Source organism: Notamacropus eugenii, chromosome 6 (assembly GCF_028372415.1).
Source record: "Notamacropus eugenii isolate mMacEug1 chromosome 6, mMacEug1.pri_v2, whole genome shotgun sequence".
NCBI lineage: Eukaryota > Metazoa > Chordata > Mammalia > Diprotodontia > Macropodidae > Notamacropus > Notamacropus eugenii.
In genome coordinates, this window is record NC_092877.1 from 151392403 (window position 1) to 151412946 (window position 20544).

General features: G+C 39.6%; 1 protein-coding gene across 3 annotated transcripts in view; it reads left to right on the forward strand.

Moving 5' to 3' along the window:
• The window catches only part of TRIM2 (tripartite motif containing 2), a 236384-nt gene that overhangs the window by 82157 nt on the left and 133683 nt on the right, over nt 1-20544 (forward strand). The window contains exon 1 of one of the 3 annotated variants that reach the window (XM_072621280.1): nt 17249-17444. The exons of 1 other annotated variant lie outside the window; for it this stretch is intronic. The gene's annotated coding sequence lies outside the window, so the exon portion shown is untranslated. Of the gene's footprint in view, nt 1-17248; nt 17445-20544 lie in introns of those variants that run through there. One more of the 3 variants, XM_072621284.1, reaches the window with a different exon arrangement.

The following is a 20544-nucleotide window of genomic DNA, read 5'->3' on the forward strand; positions in this document are numbered from 1 at the left end:
TATCACACCCCTCCCTTCTCTTGTCTCCATCTTCTCTCTTTTCTTTTAGGGCAAGATAGATGTCTATATCCCATTACCTGTATTTCTGATTTCCCAGTTGCATAAAAAAACAATTCTCAACATTTGTTCCTAAAACTTTGAGTTCCAACTTCTCTCCCTTCCTCCTTCCCCACCCATCCCCACTGAGAAGGCAGGCAATTCAATATAGGTTATACATCTGTAGTTATGTAAAAGACTTCCATAATAGTCATGTTGTGAAAGACTAACTATATTTCCCTCCTTCCTGTCCTGTCCCCTATTTAGTCTATTCTCTCTTTTGACCTTGTCCCTCCCCAAAAGTGTTTACTTCTAATTACTCCCTCCAAAGAATTATTTTTAAAAACAACTCAGGGTTTTAGTAAAATTTAAAACTTGATAAAAAGAGAAAAGTGTATATGAAGAGAATTTTAATTTATGACAGACTAAAAATCAAGGAGATCATAATGTAATATACATTTTGCTAGCTAGTTCTATGGCATTTGAGGGAATGTTTTCATTTAAGCATCTTCAGAGAATTTTCTCTCACTCCCCATATTTGGTTGCCACATACTGTCTATTCTTCATCTGTGACATCTTGTATATACATCCCCTTTTCTTCTAACACAAGCCCCTATCCTAGTTCCAACCTGCATCATTTCTACTACAATGCCTTCTAGTCTCTCCAAGTCATTCTCCACACTGCTGCCTGGCACATAGTATGCACCTGCCACATACTTGCAGATGAACTTCTTGATTCCTAAAGCACAGATCTGACTTTGTCATTCATTTGCTCAAAAATCTTCAGTGGCTCTCCAGGGATTCTAGGATAAAACACAAAATTAAAATTCTTTCACTATTTTTCTACCACTTACCTTGTTGTTGTTCAGTCTTGTCTGACTCTTTGGGACCCCATTGGGGGTTTTCTTGACAAAGAGACTTCAGTGGTTTGCCATTTTCTTCTCCAGCTCATTTTACAGATGAAGAAACTGAGGCAGATGGGGTTAAGTGATTTGTTTAGGGTCACAGAGCTAGTGTTTGAGGTCAGAGTTGAACTCAAAAAGATGAGTCTTCCTGACTTCAGGTCTAGCACTCTATTCCCTGTGCTACCTAGCTGCCCATCCCACCAATCTTACCAATCTTCTTTCATATTACTCAACTTTACCTGCTCTCCATTCTAGGTCAGCTTAATATTCATTGCATACATGTTTCTACCTCCTGTCTCCATTCCTTTGAATAGGTGTTCCCCTATGACTGAAATGCACCCCTTCCTTAGCTCAGCCTTTTAGCTTCCTTCAAAGCACAGTCCACATGCTATCTTCTGCTGGAAATGTTTTTTGATCACCTCAATTTTTAGTTACCTCTACCTCCTCAAATTTGTTTTTATTACTTTGCATGTGCCTTACTTACATATATGTATATAAAGCATACACAAAGTAACTAAATACATATAAAAGATATTATATATGATAAAATGATAGTCAAATATATAATATATTGTGCATTATATATTATATCGCATAAAATAAAATAGGTAATATATTATATCATATTATTGTGTGTCACCTATACCAGTAAAATATAAAATATATATCATATATAATATTTATCTATCTGTCTATCTATCTCTCTATCTATCTAGCTAGCTAGCTAGCTAGCTAGCTAGCTATCTATGCCTTCCCCAGCAGAATATTAAGTTCTCTGAAGGCAGGGACTTTTGCATTTTTGTCTTTGTATCCCCAGTATTACCAAAGTACCTTAAATCCACTAATAAATGTTTGTTGTGGTTTTGATGGCAGCTATTTCTATTAAAGGCACCCTTTTTTAGAATTCTAGAGATTCGTTCAGATGGGTCAAAGACAAGCACTATCCAATGGAGCTGAGGATTGATTGGTCCAGAAGTTCTTGTTAAGCATCACTCCCCTTAAAAAAAAAAGAACAAACAAACCGTATAATAGTTTTCATAGGATTCAGAGCTGTATGGGACAATGAACAGCATCTTCTAGTTCCACCCTCTGGTTGGAAATGAAGGCTGATCACAGGACCGCTGCTTGTGAAATAATTTGCCCAAGGTCACACGGCTAGTGAGCGGTAGATCTGGGACTGGATCTCAGGTTCTCTGAAAGTGATTCCAGGGCTTAGTTTCTATTCCATTAGATGATTATTAACAAGAATATGTGGAAATAAGAAGTAATAAACTTTATCAGACCCTATTATTATAACAGAAACAGAGGCAGAAATAAAAATCTCAAGAGGAGAAATACAGTTGTGAAATAAAATTAATTGCAAAAGAAGACTGCAAAGGCTTTGCAGAATGACAGTGCACTTTTTATAGAAGGTTGTATTAAAACAAGACTTCCAGACTAGTGCTTTAGAATATGATTTAAATGGATTAAATCATGTAAATCAACTTCCCCCAGGATGAAATAGAGGATAATAGAGTATGCCCCACCCCCATCCTCCAGGAAACGCCTTCCATTCATGAAGATCAACAAGCGTTCTGCAGTTTATAGTCTATGAGAGCCTGAGAGGCTAAGTCACTTTGCCATGGTCACACAGCCAGGATGTTCCAGACGATGAACTCCAAGGCTGATTCTCTCTCTACTATGACATACCACCTCACAACACCCTACTCTCCATCTGTCCATCCGTCCGTCTGTCTGTCTCCTCTCTCTCTCTCTCTCTCTCTCTCTCTCTCTCTCTCTCTCTCTCTCTCTCTCTCTCTCTCCTCCGTCTCTTTCCTCTCTGTTTCTGTCTCCTCTCTCTGTCTGCCCTTTCTGTCTCTGTTTGTCTCTGTCTCCTCTCTCTCTGTCTCTCCTCTCTGTCCCTTTCCTGTCTCCTCTCTCTGCTCTTTCTATCTCTGCTTCTCTCTTTCTCTCTCTCTCTCTCTCTCTCTCTCTCTCTCTCTCTCTCTCTCTCTCTCCCTCCCTCCCTCCCTCCCTCCGTCTCTCTCTCTCTCTCTCTCTCTCTCTCTCTCTCTCTCACACACACACACACACACACAGAGCTTGCTCGTCCATTGTTGCTTACATACTGTCTCTCCATTTAGATTGTGAGCTCCTTCAGAACAGGAGCTGTCTTTTGCCTTTCTTTGTATCCCCAGCATTTAGCACAGTGCTTAGCACATCATAGGAACTTAATAAATGCTTATTGACTGACATACATATATATATATATATATATATATATATATATATATACGTAATTTATATATGACTTGTGTATAATTCCATTATCAGTTCTGTTAAACTAAGATTGTTCATTACAATTAATCAGATTTTAGTGACCCTTTATACTGTAATCATTTACACTATTCTAATCATTGCATATGTTCTTCAAATTCTCCTTTCTTTGTTTTTCATCAGTTCATAGGAGTCTTCCTACACTTCTTGGAATTGTGCATATTAGTCATTTCTTATAGGGAAATGTGTGTGTGTGTGTGTGTGTGTGTGTGTGTGTGTGTGTGTGTGTGTTGGTCCTTGGTTGCCAAAGAAGACCATGCCATCAGAGAAATGATGACATGACTTGCACTTGACTTTGTTTTGAGTGAGGGAGGGCTGTGCAGGTCACCAGCCTCACTTCTCCTCCAGAGCCATCTGAATCCAGTGACCAGATATTCATCAGGATGACTGGAGATGACCCAGGATGTACTGGGAGACTTTGAAGGACATATGAAGAAAGACACTATCTGCTTTCAGAGAAAGAAGTGATAAATACAAGATTGTATATATTTGTGTTTAATGGTAGCCATCTCTAGGGTGAAGGGGAAAGGGAAGAAGAAAAAAGAGAAATTTACATGATAACTTTAGTATATATTTAAAAGGAAGACCAAATTGTACATAATGGATTTTCAGTTTCATGTGCAATCATTCTTTATTAATCTATGTTATAGAAATGCTTGTTTTATTCTATAAATTAACAATCAAATACATGTAGGGGGGAAAAAGTCAGTTGGAGTTGAGAGGAAAGACATGTAGCATGTTCCAATTGACAAATATTCATGATCCACCTACCAGTTCTACTGAATTACGTGCTGGGGATGAAAAAAAGTCACCCATAAGACACAATCTAATATTCCTAAAAAGGCTTAATAATGAAGATAGATTAATTTAAGCTTAACATTTTTTACTAGAAATGTGTCATTGTAGCACTTTAGGAATGCAAAAGCTGTGGTGATTAATTGCTGAGAATTTCTACTTTGAAAATTGTATGTAAAACAGGTAAACTTGGCTCTGAGAAAATGTCCTCAAATGCATTCGGTTGTTAGACACAACTCTCATGAGACTTGCGTTGGTTAGTAAAGAGTCTATTTTGGACTTTTAAAAATTGATTTGCCTCATGATTAAGTCTACAGAGAGCTCTTAAAACTTGCTAATGAGTTTTCAAAAATCTTATGTATTATGTTGGGGGGGGAGGTGTGAGTATATGTGTGTGTGTGTGTGTGTGTGAGTATATGTGTGTGCACATTACACACAGAAATATCCATTCCCCTGACCTACTCATGGATTATACATTTGGCATCCAATGACCAATCTGCTTAAATTCAGAGCTCACTTTGGCTGCCAGATGATGGAGATTAGTTACTAGGGCATAACTTGACTGGGGAGCAGAGAGGGGAATGAAGGGTGTGGGGAGGGTAAGATATGTATTGTCAGAGAGAGTGCCATACTGTAACCACTGATTTACAGGTCACTGAAGTGTTACAATAAATATTTTTGTCTCTGAACTTTTTAATATATATTTTGGTAGTTGCATTTCAACATGATTGGTTGCCTTTGTAATACTATGCATTTTATTTTATATGTTTAAAAATTTTGTTGTATCTCTGGAACCTTCCCTACCTTCTCCAAGTCCCCCATTTACTGTGAAGGACAGATATGCTCAGCACTCCTACCAAAGGGTCAGATGAAGATTCTGGAAAGCTCTCTTCTTGCTTAGGCATCCTGAAGGGTCTGTTTCCTTTTTCAAGCCCAGGTGACTCACAGTCATCTTTGAATCTAACCAGAACTGCAGCTCTATTAAAGAATAAAGCACTTCTATGGCTTTCTTCTCAAAGGCTAAGCTGTAATCACTGGCATGTTTAAATACTGTTGCATCCCCAGGTCTAGGGATTCAAACTCCAATTATGTAGGATTAAATTAAATGAACAGGTGAGACTGAATGACGGCATTGCAATGACTTTCCGTCAGCAGCAGTGTTTGCTGAGCAGTCCTTGCAGTCTGGGATTTAGGGAGAAAAAGGTCAAAAATAGAAGCCAGGGCTCCTGCCTTATGGGAGCTTACAGCCTCTTTGGGGAAGTAGAACACACAGTACCATACCACCAAGGAGTGCCTGGACAGGGCAACACAAAGGAACAGCATTGGGGCAATCCATCTTAGCAGGCTTCTCTCAAGGAGGTAAGTGATGAGCTGAATTATGTTTGGAAGGGCTTGAGGGAGGCAAAGAGGAAAATGGCAGAAAGAGTCCACAGAACCAGGGAGGAAGCAAAGGAGTTAGAGATTCAGGGCATAGAGGGTGGAGGAGGACTGGGGTAAAGAACCACAAAACTCTGAAAAACCTTGAGGAGCGAAAAGCACGCAAGCACTTCGATTTAATTAGACCCCTTTATCTAGGTGCCTTTGTTTAGAATTCTCAGGCCAATTCAAGCATATGGAGCCAGGTGGTGGGAAGCAAAACAAGGTTGGAAAAAAGCATTGTGGGTGGGCACGTGGCCCAGTGAAAATGTTTGTGGCAGGAGGAAAGGAAAAGACAGGACCACAGTTCCAAAGGGGTTACTAGTCTCAAATGCTATGTCTTGTTCCTGAACTAGGATGTTAACAGATTATTTATTTTAAATTGATTTTTTGTTGAATACAGTTGTGTTCTGTCTCTTTCCTTTATACATGGAAACCCCTCTAGTCTTGATATATTCACACTTCTTTTTCAGTATTTTTTTTTCAGTTTTATTGAGAGTGTTTTGTTTTCACATTACAAATATTTCCAGATTCCTCTCCCCCCCCTACACACACACAAAAACACACATACACACACTCCAGGAGAGGTCTCTTGTAACAAAATAAAATAATTAAGCATAATGAACAATATAGTGACCTCCCTTATCTGAAAGTGCATACAACAATACACCTCTGTAGGACCACCCCCCATTATTTTTAAATTAAAAAAAGTTAACAGAAATCTGTTTCTTTCCCTCCTACTCCTTCTATCCCATTGGGAAAAGAAAAAGAAATTCCTTGTAACAAGCTTGCATAATAAAACATAATAAATTCCATCACTAGCTATCTTATAAAAATCTATTTATGTCATTGTGCATCCTAAATCTATCACCTCCCAGAGGTGATGGACAATATGTTTCATCGTTGGTCCTCTGGAATCAAGGATAGTCATTATTAAAATTGCTTGTCTTTACAGTATTGTTGTTATATAAATTATAGATTTAAAATATAGATTTATAAATTATAGATTTTGCTCATTCTATTCTTCAGTTTATAAAAGTCATCAAAATAATTCACTTTACAGATAATGCTGCTGATAGTATAAATGTTTTTCTGGTTTGCTTATTTTCCTCTGCATGAGTTCATATAAACCTTTCCATGCCTGTGTGAAATCATCTTTCTCCTCATTTCCTATAGCACTATAGTATTCCACCATACTTATACGCTATAATTTTTTAGCCATTCCTTAATTGATGGATTTTGCTTTAATTTCCCTTTTTTTTGCCACCACAAAAAAAGCACTTCCGTAAATGAATAGATGCTGTGGATAGATAGAAAGAATTTTTTCTTAATTCTTAGATCTCTTCTAAATATAGGCTAGGAGTGATATAGCTGAATCAAAAGGCATACACTATTTGATTAAGTTTTTGTGTTAATCCTAAATTGCTTTCCAGAAAAATTGTAGCCATTCATAGTCCCATGAATCAATGTGTCTGTTTTCCCATAGCTACTCTAGCATTTATCATTTTTCTTTTTCTATCATCTTTGCTACTCTGATATGCATGAAATGGAATTTCAGAATTGCTTTAATTTGAATTTCTCTAATTAGAAGTGATTTGTAGCATTTTTTTCATGTGGCCATAGCCTTGGTTTCTTCCCTTCATGAATGCATATTCACGTCCTTAGACCATTTATGAATTGGGGAATGGCTCTTATTCTTATAAATGTTAATCAATATACTCACTGCTTAGCCTAAGAACTCTAGCTACCTTTTATACCACATTTGTCATGGCTAGTCCCTGCCCATATTATGTTTCTGTCACTTGTTTTACTTCTCTGCTGTACCACCCCATACAGGTACTTACGGAATCCCACTCATTTGATTTTTGATCACTTCTCCAATTTTCTGGATTCCCTTTTAGCATGAGTTTAGAAATCATAAAAGGGAGACGTGAATCTAAGTGCTAATGTTACCAACTGAATAAAATGACTAAAACAACAGACTCAGATTACAGGAGAAGTCAATGAGAACATTTGTGGTTTTGAAAAGTTTGAGATGTTTGGATAACTAAATGTCTGCAAGCATTCTGATCTTATCTTCCAAGAAACTGATGACTTTTTCCTCCAAGCTTCTAGGCTCTGCCACCTTAATAAGGACGCTTTCTTCCATCATCAAGGTCACTGGTGAAAATATTAAGTAATGCTTCAGCCCAGGACTGACTCATGTTTGATGAAACACTGTTGGCTACATTTCCTAAGGCTGATTTTGAACTATTGAAAACTATACCTTGGATGCCATCATCAGAATCCTCTGCTAAGCCAATCATTCCTTATATTGTTGAAAATGATGATTTGGCGTACAGGTACAGGGGTGTCCCTGAGACCCTTTCAGAGAGTTTGCAAAGTCAAAACTATTTTCATAATAATACAAAGGCATTTTAATTTCTAATGCAATAAATATTAAAAGATATAACCACAATAAAAATTTTGGGGGCTCCCCAATAATTTTTAAGCATGTGAAAGGGTCCTGAGGCCAAAACATTTGAGAATCACTTTACTAAACTACTAACCACCTGCTTAATGCTGTAGTATCAATTCTAGGTGGTTATCTCAGCTGGCTAAATCTCTCTGTAATGGGAGTAAGGTTGTAGAAGCATGTTTGATCTTCAGCTCTTTCCTACTTAGTGGTCTTTAGATATGTACCATTGGCTGTAAGGGGGAGGACATGGAAGATCTGATGAAATCACAAGCCCAGGCCTACATCTTCCCCCTTCCCCTGCCACTCCTTGTTTAGAAAAGGAAACCTAGTATTACATGTTAAGCCTGGAAATAAGATAGATACCCCTAGAAAACAGAATTGCACATTTAAGTTAGATTCTTAAAATGGAGACAATTTGTGATTTTTTTTTAAACTGCAAGCATAAGAATAGATGGGATCATGAAGTCTGAAAGATCTATGACACCTCGTGGTGCAATAGAAAGCATTAGGACTGGGATCAAGAAGACCTGAGTTCGAATCTAGCCTGAGACGCTTACTAGCTAGCTGTGTGACCCTGTGCAAGTAGCTGAACCTCTACCCCAGACTCCTCAATTGTAAAATCAAGATAATAATAGCACTCCTCTGTCAGGGTTGTTGTGAGGATCGAATGAGATAATATTTATAAAAACTCTTAGGACAGTGCCTAGCACATAGTAGGCCAGATGTAAATGCTCATTTATTCCCCCTTCCTTCCCATTGACAATTGTGACTCAGGGCAGCTAGGTGGTGCAATGGACAGAGCACCAGCGCAGGAGTCAGGAGCACCTGAGTTCAAATCTCACCTCAGACCCTTGACATTCACTAGCTGTGTGACCTTGGGCAAATCACTTAACACCAATTGCCTCATCCTAGGTCATCTCTAGTCATCTTGATGAATATCTGGTCACTGGATTCAGATGGCTCTGGAGGAGAAGTGAGGCTGGTGACTTGCACAGCCCTCCTTCACTCAAAACAAAGTCAAGTGCAAGTCATGTCATTATTTCTCTGATGGCATGGTCTTCTTCGGCAACGAAGGATGAACACACACAATCATCACTCCCAGGGAGAAAAAAAAAAGACCACTAACTCAAAAATGCCTGTCTTATTGATGGCTTGTCAAAAGAGTCAGCTTTATACAAAAAGGCCAGCATTCTGCTGGGCTCCAGATGACAGAGCCAGGAGTAATAGACATTTACAAAAAGATTCATGTCTTAATGTCATTTTTTTAAAAATCCCAAACCTTTCTAACCTTTTATATCTGGAAGTGGAAAGGGATGAAGCAGCAAGTTCTTTCCTGGCATTTTTTAAGCAAAGTTTGGAAATTTACTTTCTGATATGTTGTAGTTAGACATCTTTTAGGGGCCTGGGCTGGCTGGGTGGCTGGTTGGTCAGGTCCCTTTTGACTAAAATTCTGTGAGTCTGTGATCTTTGGCTCAATTACCCATATTTACCCAGAATAATTTAGATAGTTATGGATGCTAACATTTAGAAGTTTATGGTCTAAGGCACATAGAGACAAGAGTTAGGAGAACATATCAATTTTGTCCATGATTTTCAATTTCCTGAAAAATATCCAAGTAAACAAAATTGCCCTGAGCATGGTCTGGATAGGTTAGTCATCTCTTTCCTCCCCTCTGTAAAGTCTTCTTTCTGTCACTGTACAAATCAACTCAGTCTGTACCATTTATTCTTTATTGAGTTATATTGCCCATGAATCTCATTCTATTTGCAGTTAAAAAAAAAAAAAAGAATCGCCAGCAGTCTCTCCATTTAAAGAATATAACTTAAATGTACAATTCTATTTTCCAGGGATGTCTATTCCATTTCCAGGCTTACCATGTATTTATTACCAGATTTTCTTTTCTAAATGAGAGGGAGGGAAGGAGAAGGTGGAGGTCCAGGCTTATGATTTCATCAGTGCATGGAAATTTCCTGTACCAATAGACTTACAGAGTTTTCTGGGGTACTGAGAGATTAAAAGACTTGACCCTACTGGCACAGCTAGTATGAATTAACAACTGGAATTCAGGTTTCTCTAACTCTGTGCTCTTTATTCCCTGCTAGAGGAGAGAGAGAGAGAGAGAGAGAGAGAGAGAGAGAGAGAGAGAGAGAGAGAGAGAGAGAGAGAGAGAGAGAGAGAATGAGAATATTTAGGCTTTATTCAGTCATGTCTGACCCTTCAGGACCCCATTTGGGACTTTCTTGGCAAAAGCACTGGAGTTGTTTACTATTTCCTCCTCCAGTTCATTTTACAGATGAGGAAACTGGGGAAAACATGGTTGAATGACTTGCCCAGGGTCACACAGCTAGGAAATATTTGAAGCCAGATTTGAACTCAGGATGATGAATCTTCCTGACTGCAGGTGTGGCACTCTATCCACTGTACCACTTCTCACCAATCTCCCCAAATTTTTCAAAAACGATGTCCAATGACTTAAAAGTAACTTCAGTTCTTTCTTGAGATACTTAAGTTGATAGCCTCTTGACATCCAAGTGGAGTCTTTAGCTTGCGTCAGTTTCTGAAAAACTGATAACTTGTGAGCCTTCTTTTTCCACAATATGTTGGCATCCAAGCAGCTAGGACCCTCTGGATCATCTGAGTGGGTTGTGGAACGTTAAATTAACCTAGTTAATTGAAGCTTTAGCTATTTGGAAGGATTAAGTAAAGCTCTGCTTTTATGGATAATTGAAGTTTCATGTTGCCAAAATTTGGGTGACTAAGATCCATCCTGTTTTGGATCGAGGGAAGACCTTTAATTGGATGATGACCATTCATTCTCAAAAGGCACATAGTCATTGACAGAACTGCATAATCTGGTGGTTTAAAATGTGGAAAGTGGTGATGTCATCTGCCCACATTTTTAAAGTACACATCTACCTCTGTAATTATTTGGCATATTATTTTTAATAATAGTATTAAGCCAGCTACAAGGGGTGTGGTGGTCAGAAGAAACAAGCCTCAGGCATGGTTCGTAAGACACACCTTTGTCAGTGAAGCACACGTCTACTTAATACCGCCATTTTGAATGGAAATGCCTTTCTTTTCTAACCTCCACTCCCACTTCCTCTAAACCACTTATATAAGTCATCTTTTATCCCACCTTGTCTGGGAAACTGTGTGGATGAAGTAGCCCAGAGCAAAGTTGTTTCTTCACCAAAGCATAGATTATAACACATGCATTTTCCCCTCTAACTTGGGAAGGTGAATTTTTCTTTCCATATAGAATCTAGGATGGATTCCACTCTTCTACCCTGTATCCTTTCTCACCCTCACCTTTATTAGAGAACAAGGGAGCTCTGCTAAAATCATTTGCCCTCAGATCTTTAGGGGATTCATTTCTTTGGATTTGGGGGAGGTGGAATCTTCTTTAGAATCACCTTATAGAAAAATGCCCTTCCAAGAATGGTTCTTTTACAATTTGAAGTTTTGGAAGCACAGTGATGACAAGGTTGGAAAACCAGACATTTTCTTCGTGGCCTGGAGATAGTTTTTACATTTTATGCTTTCCAGATGTAGCTTGTGAATTGATCTAGTCTACTCTGTAGACTAGACTCTTTAGCATAGGATCATTTTAAAATCACTAATAAACTTATTTAATACCCTGAACTCTTAATTTTTTAGTCATTCATAATACATATTCTGTAAACTTTTAAACGTAAATCTGCTTCTCCTTGAAATTTTCTCATCTTTCCTTCTCCTTCATGCTAGAAATATGAGACACCTCTTATTTGTATCTGGTAGTGTTATCAGTGATCCACAAGACAGGAACAGGGGGGCGATAATCCCATTATAGGTAGCACAGTGGATAGAGCACTGGGCTTAAAATCAGGAAAATTCATCTTCATGAGTCTGAGTCCTGTCTCATACACTTACTAACTGTGTAACCTTGGGCAAGTCTCTTAACCCTGTTTTGCCCATCTGTAAAATGACCTGAAGAAGGAATTGGCAAACCACTCCAGTATCTTTGCCAAGAAAACTCCAAATGGGGTCATGGAGAATTGGACATGACTGAAACAACTGAACAACAAAATCTCACTGTGCTGTGTCATTATCAGATCTCATTGGGAGTGTAATATCAAGTTCTAGACATTAGAGTTGAAGAAGATCACTGATAAGCTACAGAGCAGGGGAGAATACTAAAATGGTGAAGAGCCTTGAGTTCATGGTATATGAGGATCATTTGATCTGGAATGCTGAAGGGTCTGGAGTTCATGCTATATGAGGATCATTTGATCTAGAATGGTGAAGGGCCTTGAGTCCATGTTATATGTGGATCATTTGATGGGGTCAGAGCTGTTTAGCCTTGGGAAGTGAGGATTCAGGGGGGAGGGAAAGGATAACTATCTATCAAAGTGGTATGGGCTTCCTTGGGAGGTGGTGGATTCCCATTTCTTGAGGGTCTTCAAGTAGAAGTTGAACAGCTCCTTGTTGAATATGTTATAGGGCAGATTCATTTCATGTATGAGTTGGACAAGACATTCACTGAGATTCCTTTCAACTGTGACCATGGAGAAATACACGAAATTACTTTAGAAGGAGAAGGAAGCTTAGAGATTATCTTGTTCCACCCCCTTCATTTTATAGATGAAGGAACTGGGTACTAGACAGATTAAGGAATGTGCAAACGGTCATACAGGTAGTAAATAATACAGCCAGGATCTGAACCCAGGACTTCTTACACTAAATCCAGTGTTTTCGATCAATATGTGGAGAGAGACAGATGGGAGGAAATAGAGAGGGAAAAACAGAGAAAGATATAGAGAGGATAAGAAAGAGAAAGAGAGAGAGGGAAAAGAGGAAGAGGAAGGAGAGAAAAGAGAGGAAGAGAGAGACAGTGAGAAAGGATGATAGAGAGAAAGGAAGAGAGAGAAAAAGAAAGAGAAATAATGTAGATGGACAGTAATTTGGGGCCAGACTGGTCTAGATCACATCTGGAAAATGGTATAATGAGTATAATAGCACCAAGCAGTGACTCATATATGAACAAGAACCTTGTAAAAGGCACCATTGTAGACAGCTATTACAGAAAAGGTGGTGGATCTGTCATGTAGTTCAAGTGAAGGATGTACAGGGCACTAAGGCCTACATAGAGAAATTTTGAAAGAATGGTGGGATGACTTCCAGTGTGTTGGATAAGTTATTCAAAGAGGATTTCGGGAAACAGCCAGGATGACTGGAGATGACACAGGACACACTGGGAGACCTTGGTCCCTTTAGACCAAACAGACCAAAACGAATGTCATAGAATGATAACAAAGGGCTTACACGGTAAGGTCATCCAAAGTGATTCAACAAATACAGGAAACTTTTATTTAGTGCCTTCTCTGTGCCTACCACCAACACAAAATCTTTACAGGCACAATCAGCTCATTCTTAAGGAACAGATAAGAAAGACACAGAGAATATAACGTCACTGTTCACCTTCTGTGTTGACTATTTAAAAACGGCATTCAGCGCAAAACATTGCCTTAAAGGCTATTCTCTGATAAGATATCTGTCCCCCATGCAAATATCAAGAATCATCAGACCTTGAAAGACCCAGTAACAGAGATATTTTTTCAGTGAGTGATCTTCTGAATATTATTAGCAAGCAAGGCATAAAACAGGAAGGAAGGAAAGAAGAATGTATTAAATGCCTACTACATACCAGAAATTGTGCCAAGCACTTTAAAATATCTCACAGCAACCTTGGGAAATAGGTGACAATATTATCTTCATTTTACAGTTTTGTAAATATAGGCAAACAGAGATCAATTGACTTACCCAGGGTCACCAGCTAGAAAGTGTCTGAGGGTGAATTTGAACTCAGATCTTCCTAACTCCAGGTCCAGTGCTCTATCTACAAAGCCACCTAAGTACAATAATAAATTGTGGACCAGTTATTATTAAAGAGATTTATGATCAGAAAAGGAGGCAATAATGAAGCAAGAGTAAGGAATTAAAAATCTTGCCCTGATATCCATATAATAATATTAAGAGATATATAGCATGGCCCCTATTGCTTGGACTCACTGTGGAGGATTTATGACACATAGGAGAAGAGGTCATGGATGGACTGGGATTTATACCACTGGTTGGAGCACTCACCATGGCTGACACATACTTGGTACTTTATAAATGCTTGTTGATTACTTGGTCCAGCTCCAATAAAATACATGAATAACAGAGGTGAAAGGTGCCAAAAGAGTCCCTGCCTTCAAGCTGCTTAAATTCTACTGGAAAGACACAGTAAGTATGCAAATAAGTCTTATTCAAGGCAGCTTGATGAAGGAGAAAGCACTTGGTGACTGGGGAGTCAGGGGCGGCTCCAGGACACAGCTGACACTTGAGCTGAGCCTTGAAGGAAGACAAGCATTCTATGTGTAGGTAGGAAGCAAAATCTAGATATGGGAGATGGCCTGTGCCAGTGCATGGAAGTGGGAGATGACATCTTGAGTTGGGGGAGCTAAGACTCCAGTCTGGCAACAATGTTGTATTTGTAAAGCAGAGCAGCATTATTGAATAAGGCTAAAAGTAAATTGGGGCAGGTAGGTGATGCCATAATGCATAGAAGAGTGGACTGGGAAATCAAGAAGATTCATCTTCCTGAGTTCAAATCCGGCCTCAGATACTTAATGTGTGACCCTGGGCAAGTCACTTAACCCTGTTTGCCCTAGTTTCCTTATCTATAAAACGAGCTGGAGAAGGAAATGGTAAACCACTTCAGTGTCTTCACCAAGAAAAACCCAAATGGGGTCACAAAGGGCTGAACACAACTCAAAATCTTGTGGAAATAAATGGTGAAAACTAAAAATAAATAAATATTTTTTTAAAAAGAGCTGGACATGACCAAAACGACTAGACAACAGCAAAAGTAAATTAGAGTCAGATATAAAGGACTCTAAATGACAGAAATAAAAAATAGAGAGCCCCTGAAGCCTTTTAAGCAGGGGAGTGAGGTGTCAGAACTTTGTCTTAAGAAGGCTATCTTAACATCTGGGTGGAGTGTGGATATATTAGGTGAGTGAGACTGAAAGCAGGTAAATCAATAAGAAGGCTAATAGAGTTACCTAAGAAAGAAGCCATGAAAACCTGGATGAGGGTTGTAGCCATGTGAATGGAGAGAAAGGGATGGATTCAAGAGAGGCTGGGAAAGTAGAATTGACAATATTTGGCAACTTGTCAGATACAGGATGAGTCAGAGTTGATAGAGAGGGAAGAGTCAACTATGATTACACAGGGAGTATCATTAGTGCCCTGAAGTATCAAAGAATTGAGACAATTACAGTCCAGTTGGTGAGTCAGCACTGTCCTCAATTTTATCTAGAAGGATGGCGGTAAAAAGGGACCAGGGAATACAAGGGGTCTTTGTGAGTTCAGTAGGGATTCGAGGGAAAGGTCTGTTTTTATAGCATTTCATAATAGAAACATGAGTCTTTTTTTTTCAGTTTAACAGAGGTTAGAAAGCACAATTCTCCTTTAACTCAAGGCCTGAAGGTGTTTTAGACTTACACCTTTTAGAAAATAAGGGTATGTTCATGATTTTCAAGCATTCCTCTTTTTGTATATAATTATGATGACTTCTGTACTTCACTTTCGACATGACAAAATTAGTGTAGACTGTATTTATCAGTAGTTTTTTCTAGTCTTTATGACTACACGGTATGACCTAAATATGAATTAATCAATCAACATTTATTAAGCACCTACTACGTGCCAAGAACTGTGCTGGGTACTGTATATGATACAAAGTCAAAACCAAAAGTCTTTGCAGTTACATTTTGGAGGGGGTAGGATAAGAGACAGAATGTACACAAATAATTAGCTATAATAGATCTAAATAAAAGAGAAATATAAGATAATTTGGAGTGATGGAAGCATCTGGGTTCCCAACCCAGAATATATATACTCACATGGTGTATGAGAATGGGTCAAGGGGTATGAAGTATTTGGCAAATAACTCCATTATGCTATTGAAATTAATCTCTATTTTATTTCTTATGTGAACATGCATAGAAAACTTTAGAATTTATTTCCTTTCCTATGGACAGAAAGCCAAGGGGTACAGGGACTCAAAAAGGTTGGGAAGACTTTGGGAAGTATAAAGAAAGATGTCATGTAAGAGATAGTCCTTGAGATGAACTTTGAAGGAATCTAGAGATTCTCACAGGCTGAGGTGAGAAGGGAGACCATTCTAACCACAGCCAACAAAGACCCCACCTGTACAAGTCATAGAGAAGGTAGACACAGGGTACATTTTTTCAATACAGAAATCCCAGACTTCTCTTTTTTATCTGAGTGAGCTCCTACAAGCACAGAAAGATAAAAGGCTTGTATTTCTCAGCCTGATTTTGGTCTTTGCTATTGAAAAGTTAAAGAGCGTTAACTTGAAAGGAGAGAATGGGATGTGACAAACTATTGAGACTTTGTCTCCTTGACAGGCTCCATTCCTGCTGTGTTGTCTGGGCCTTTTCTTTCAGAAAGCAATTGTTGTGAACTTACCTGGGCTAACATAAGTAAGGCTCATATAGAGAGTACAGTCACTTTCTCCACCCCCTGAAACATTGCCAAGAAAACAAGCATCCTGTCTTGTCTGTCCTGTCCTGTCTGTCTCAGACTATTTATGTATCTCTGTGCCTATATAGGTTTTGTTTTATTTTGTTGGGGATGGAAGAGGTGGCAAGTGTTAGTATTTCATCAGAAATGGATCCAACAAATATATTCTTGGCCAGGAATCAGCCAACCTCAGGAGTCCTTTCTTCCTTCCAGCTCTTAGATCCTCATGATTTGGTGAGTCGTTCTCATGCCTCAACTTCCTTCTTGGATTGAAAACACCCAACTTCCTTATTAAAGCTAGAAAGTAAAGGAGGGAGGGGGCAGAGAAGGTGGGACTATGCCTGTGGCAAGGGGGGAAAAGGAATGATGATTTGTGTAAGTATGTTCCTCTACTTTCCTGAAAAGATGGGGTTTTGGGGAAGTATTGGTTAACTTTTCCACATGAATCATTTCTTGCAGCTTGGGTGAAGGTTTGAGGTCAAGGCTTTTCCCTGGACAGTCTCTGTCTCTGTCTCACAGTTTCTCTTTCTCTTTTTGTTACACACACACACACACACACACACACACACACACACACACACACAGACACACACACACACACACACACACACACACACACACACACACACACACACACACACACACACACCCTCTTCTTGCTCCCCTACTTCACAATGAAACTCAGTATCTTAAACAAGCAGAGTCCAAAGAGGCTAATCATTGGCCAGCCTCGTCCCCTGATACTGCAGTCCCGCCTCTTTGGCTTGTGCTGACAAGCTGTTTATATTTTTGCAAGGGCCACCCTTTCCCTGAGCTGCCTGGGGACTACAGTGGAGCTGCTTGTGTGAGTGTTGGCTGCAGGGAGCTAGCTGCTGAAGCCCCAGAGCAGGAGGAGGCTGGGGCTCCGTCCCTGGCGCCCAGCCGCAGTCGCTATGGAAAGCCAGTAAGTAGGCTTCTAAGGGTGTTCTTCCACTTTTTCTTAGGGTGGCTGGAGCATCTTTACTGCTCATTCATTGCGGTGACAGGGGAGTAGTAGTGAGCTCGGACTGATTTTCTTTTTGCTGGTTTGTGTGCAAATCTAAAGGGATGAGAGATGAACTAGAGATGTGTCCTCTAGTTGTGTCCAACTAGATTTTGGATGGAAGAGAACGAGGAAGGGGAAAAAAATTGGAGAGAGCCATAATGAGGAAGCCATAATGTGGTATTTTGGGGGGTTCCCCCTTGACCTTTTTCAGTGAGGACTTAAGGGACTTCTTCCCTCTTGCCGATTTAAAATTGTTCACCTTGTTAAAAACAGTCAAAGGGATGCTAACATTTCAAAGGACAAATTATGGTAGACACTAATCAGAGAGAGAGCCATTCGGAAATGTGGGAAAGAGTCGAGACTGGCCTGCAGTAAAGTTTTACTGCCCCATAAATGTGCTCAAGGCTGCCATGGTTGGGCAGGATGGATTTCTGGTAATAAAGGAAGAACTGCTGAGCAATTACAGCAATTGTCCTTGACTACCAGTGTGCTAAGTCAGGAAGCAAAGAACTTTTTCTTGCTGTGAGCTGGGGGATGAGGCACTGAAAACTGGCTTGGCCAGCTATACTTCAGGTAGCTTTCCAGTGTCCTGATTAATGATTGAGAAGGGAGAGGTGCGAGATAACTTCAGGAATCAAAGGAAAGGGGAGAAAAAAATTGTCAAGAAGGCAAGACTTAATTCTGCTGCCTTCTCCTCTGATCTTACTGTCATCGTCGTCATCATCCTTTCCGGGCACCTGGTTGGCACTGGGGAAAACACCTGCCAGGTCATGAGTACCACATGTATTCAGTGAGGAGGTTTGCCACAGCTGTGCTCAAATGGAGCTTCAAAGCTAGAGATTAACATCTAAGGGGACTAACTCCAGGCACTGGAATGTGGCTGGAATGTCCTGTTTCCAGCTGAACTGAGAAGTGATCTATAGCAACTTGGGGTTACAAAGCAATTGGGCCCTTGCAAAGGACCTGGCAAACTGGAAGTGAGAATTAGCATGGCATGATTTATTGGTTCTCAAAGCATGGTCTGGGGACTCCTGAGGGGTCCCTAGACCCTTTCAGGTCATCCACAAGGTTAAAATGATTTTCATTATAATACCAAGATGTTTAAATGTTTCATACAATGTCCTCAATAATCTTTCAAAGGGGTATTGAGTCCCAAAAGTTTAGGAAGTGCTAGTATAATAGAATGCTGGCCTCTGGGTTCAAATCTTGATTCAGATACTAACTTGTATGATCATGGGTAAATTATATAATCTCAGGGTCACATTTTCCTTTTCTCAATAACCTCTAAGGTCAATTCAAGCTCTAAATCTATGATCCTTTGATCAGTGTCTAAAAAGTATCTCTTTTTTTGCTCATTCATTCATTCTACTTCTGATCTACCTGCTAACTTGCAAAGGTATGAAGAGAATGAACTCAAGGCCTGCACTGGGGAATAAGAAAAGCCTAACAAGGTGGAGAAGTCTGGGTTAGTCTTTAGGTATGCCTAAAGTGAATTTTTTTTTAATGTGTCTTTTATATGGAATTTTAGATATTCCTCCATTATTTGTTTCCACCTCATACAAAAATCATTCTCTTCTCATAGGTCCTAGAGCAATTAAATTGGAGTTTAGAAGTTATTAAATTTGGGGTTTGATTGAAAAGTGATAAGAATATTTTATTGCATAGTGGGAATACAGGAGGCTGCTTTTTCACAAGGTTGTAATGATATTAGTGGACCTTCATGTAGTGCTTAAACATTCACTAGACGCTATATGTATATATAATCTCATCTACTTCTCTCCCCAAAGCAATGGAAAAATATCTTGATGTACCTGATAGGGCATTGGACTTGGAGTTCAGGAACACCTTGGCTTGAATCCTAGGCTTTCACCAACAAGTCCTTTCTCCTTTCTGGGATTTTGTTTCCTCCTACATAAAATGAGGTGATTGAATTGAATGACCTCTAAAGTCCCCTCTCAGTTCTGATTCTATGATTCTGTGAAGCAGGTTCTGTTATTTGCAGATGTGAAAACCAAAGGTCAGAGAGATAAAGGGTCCCCATGGCCATAGAGAGCCTAAATACTAAATGAAAACATACAGGCAAAGCCCTTTGCAGACTGTTAAAGCGCTGTCCAAGGTGTCCCTAATAGCTTAAGGTTAAATAGTTTAAATATGACCTCTGGAACACCCTGTTTAAAGGGCAGCTTACAGTGGCAGGGTTTGAACCCTGGTCTCCCCATACCCACATGTCCAGCATACTTCTCCTTCCCTTTCATTCTTCCTTTTAGAAACACAACAAAATTTTCTATTGCATTGAAAGGTTTTCCAACTACTTTTTTCCTCACAACAGCCCTGAGAAGTAGGTTTTACAAGTGTTATTAGTTTCCTTTACAAACTTGCAGCCCAGAGAAGCCGTGAGTTGCCTTAAATCATAGAACTAGTAAATGTCTCAGGCTGAATTGGAACCCAGATCTCCCAACTTTATGTTCTGCACTCTATTTGCTACAAAGTTGTCCTTGTCAGAGGGGGTGTAGAGCCTGGAGACACAGCATCCAGATAGCTATGATCCAGATAGGAAAGGTCTTGAGGGACAAAGGTTAGTTGCCCTCAGTGTTGTCCACAAAGGGAGGGGACCATGAAAGGAGAAGCCGTGGCAAGGATCCCACCTAGTATCAGTAAACCTCACTCTCCCATCACCCAGGACTCATACTTCCTTATTTCATTCAAGAAACTATGGGGCTCCCCACCTCCCATCACTACCACAAGCATAATTTCTTTACCTCTTGGGTGCCACCCGTGCTTGGTCAATGACCTAAAAAAAGATGTTGATATATCTGGTTTTGAGGAAGCACGTTTCAGGTACTTAACTGATTGGTACTATCTGGTCCTGCAGACAGCAATAAATTTCACAAATAATTTGAAATATATGCAGTGGATAGAGCACCAGGTCTGAAGCCAGGAAGACTCCTCTTCTTGAGTTCAAATCTGCCCTCAGACTTTTCTTAGAAGTGTGACCCTGGGCAAGTCACTTAGCCCTATT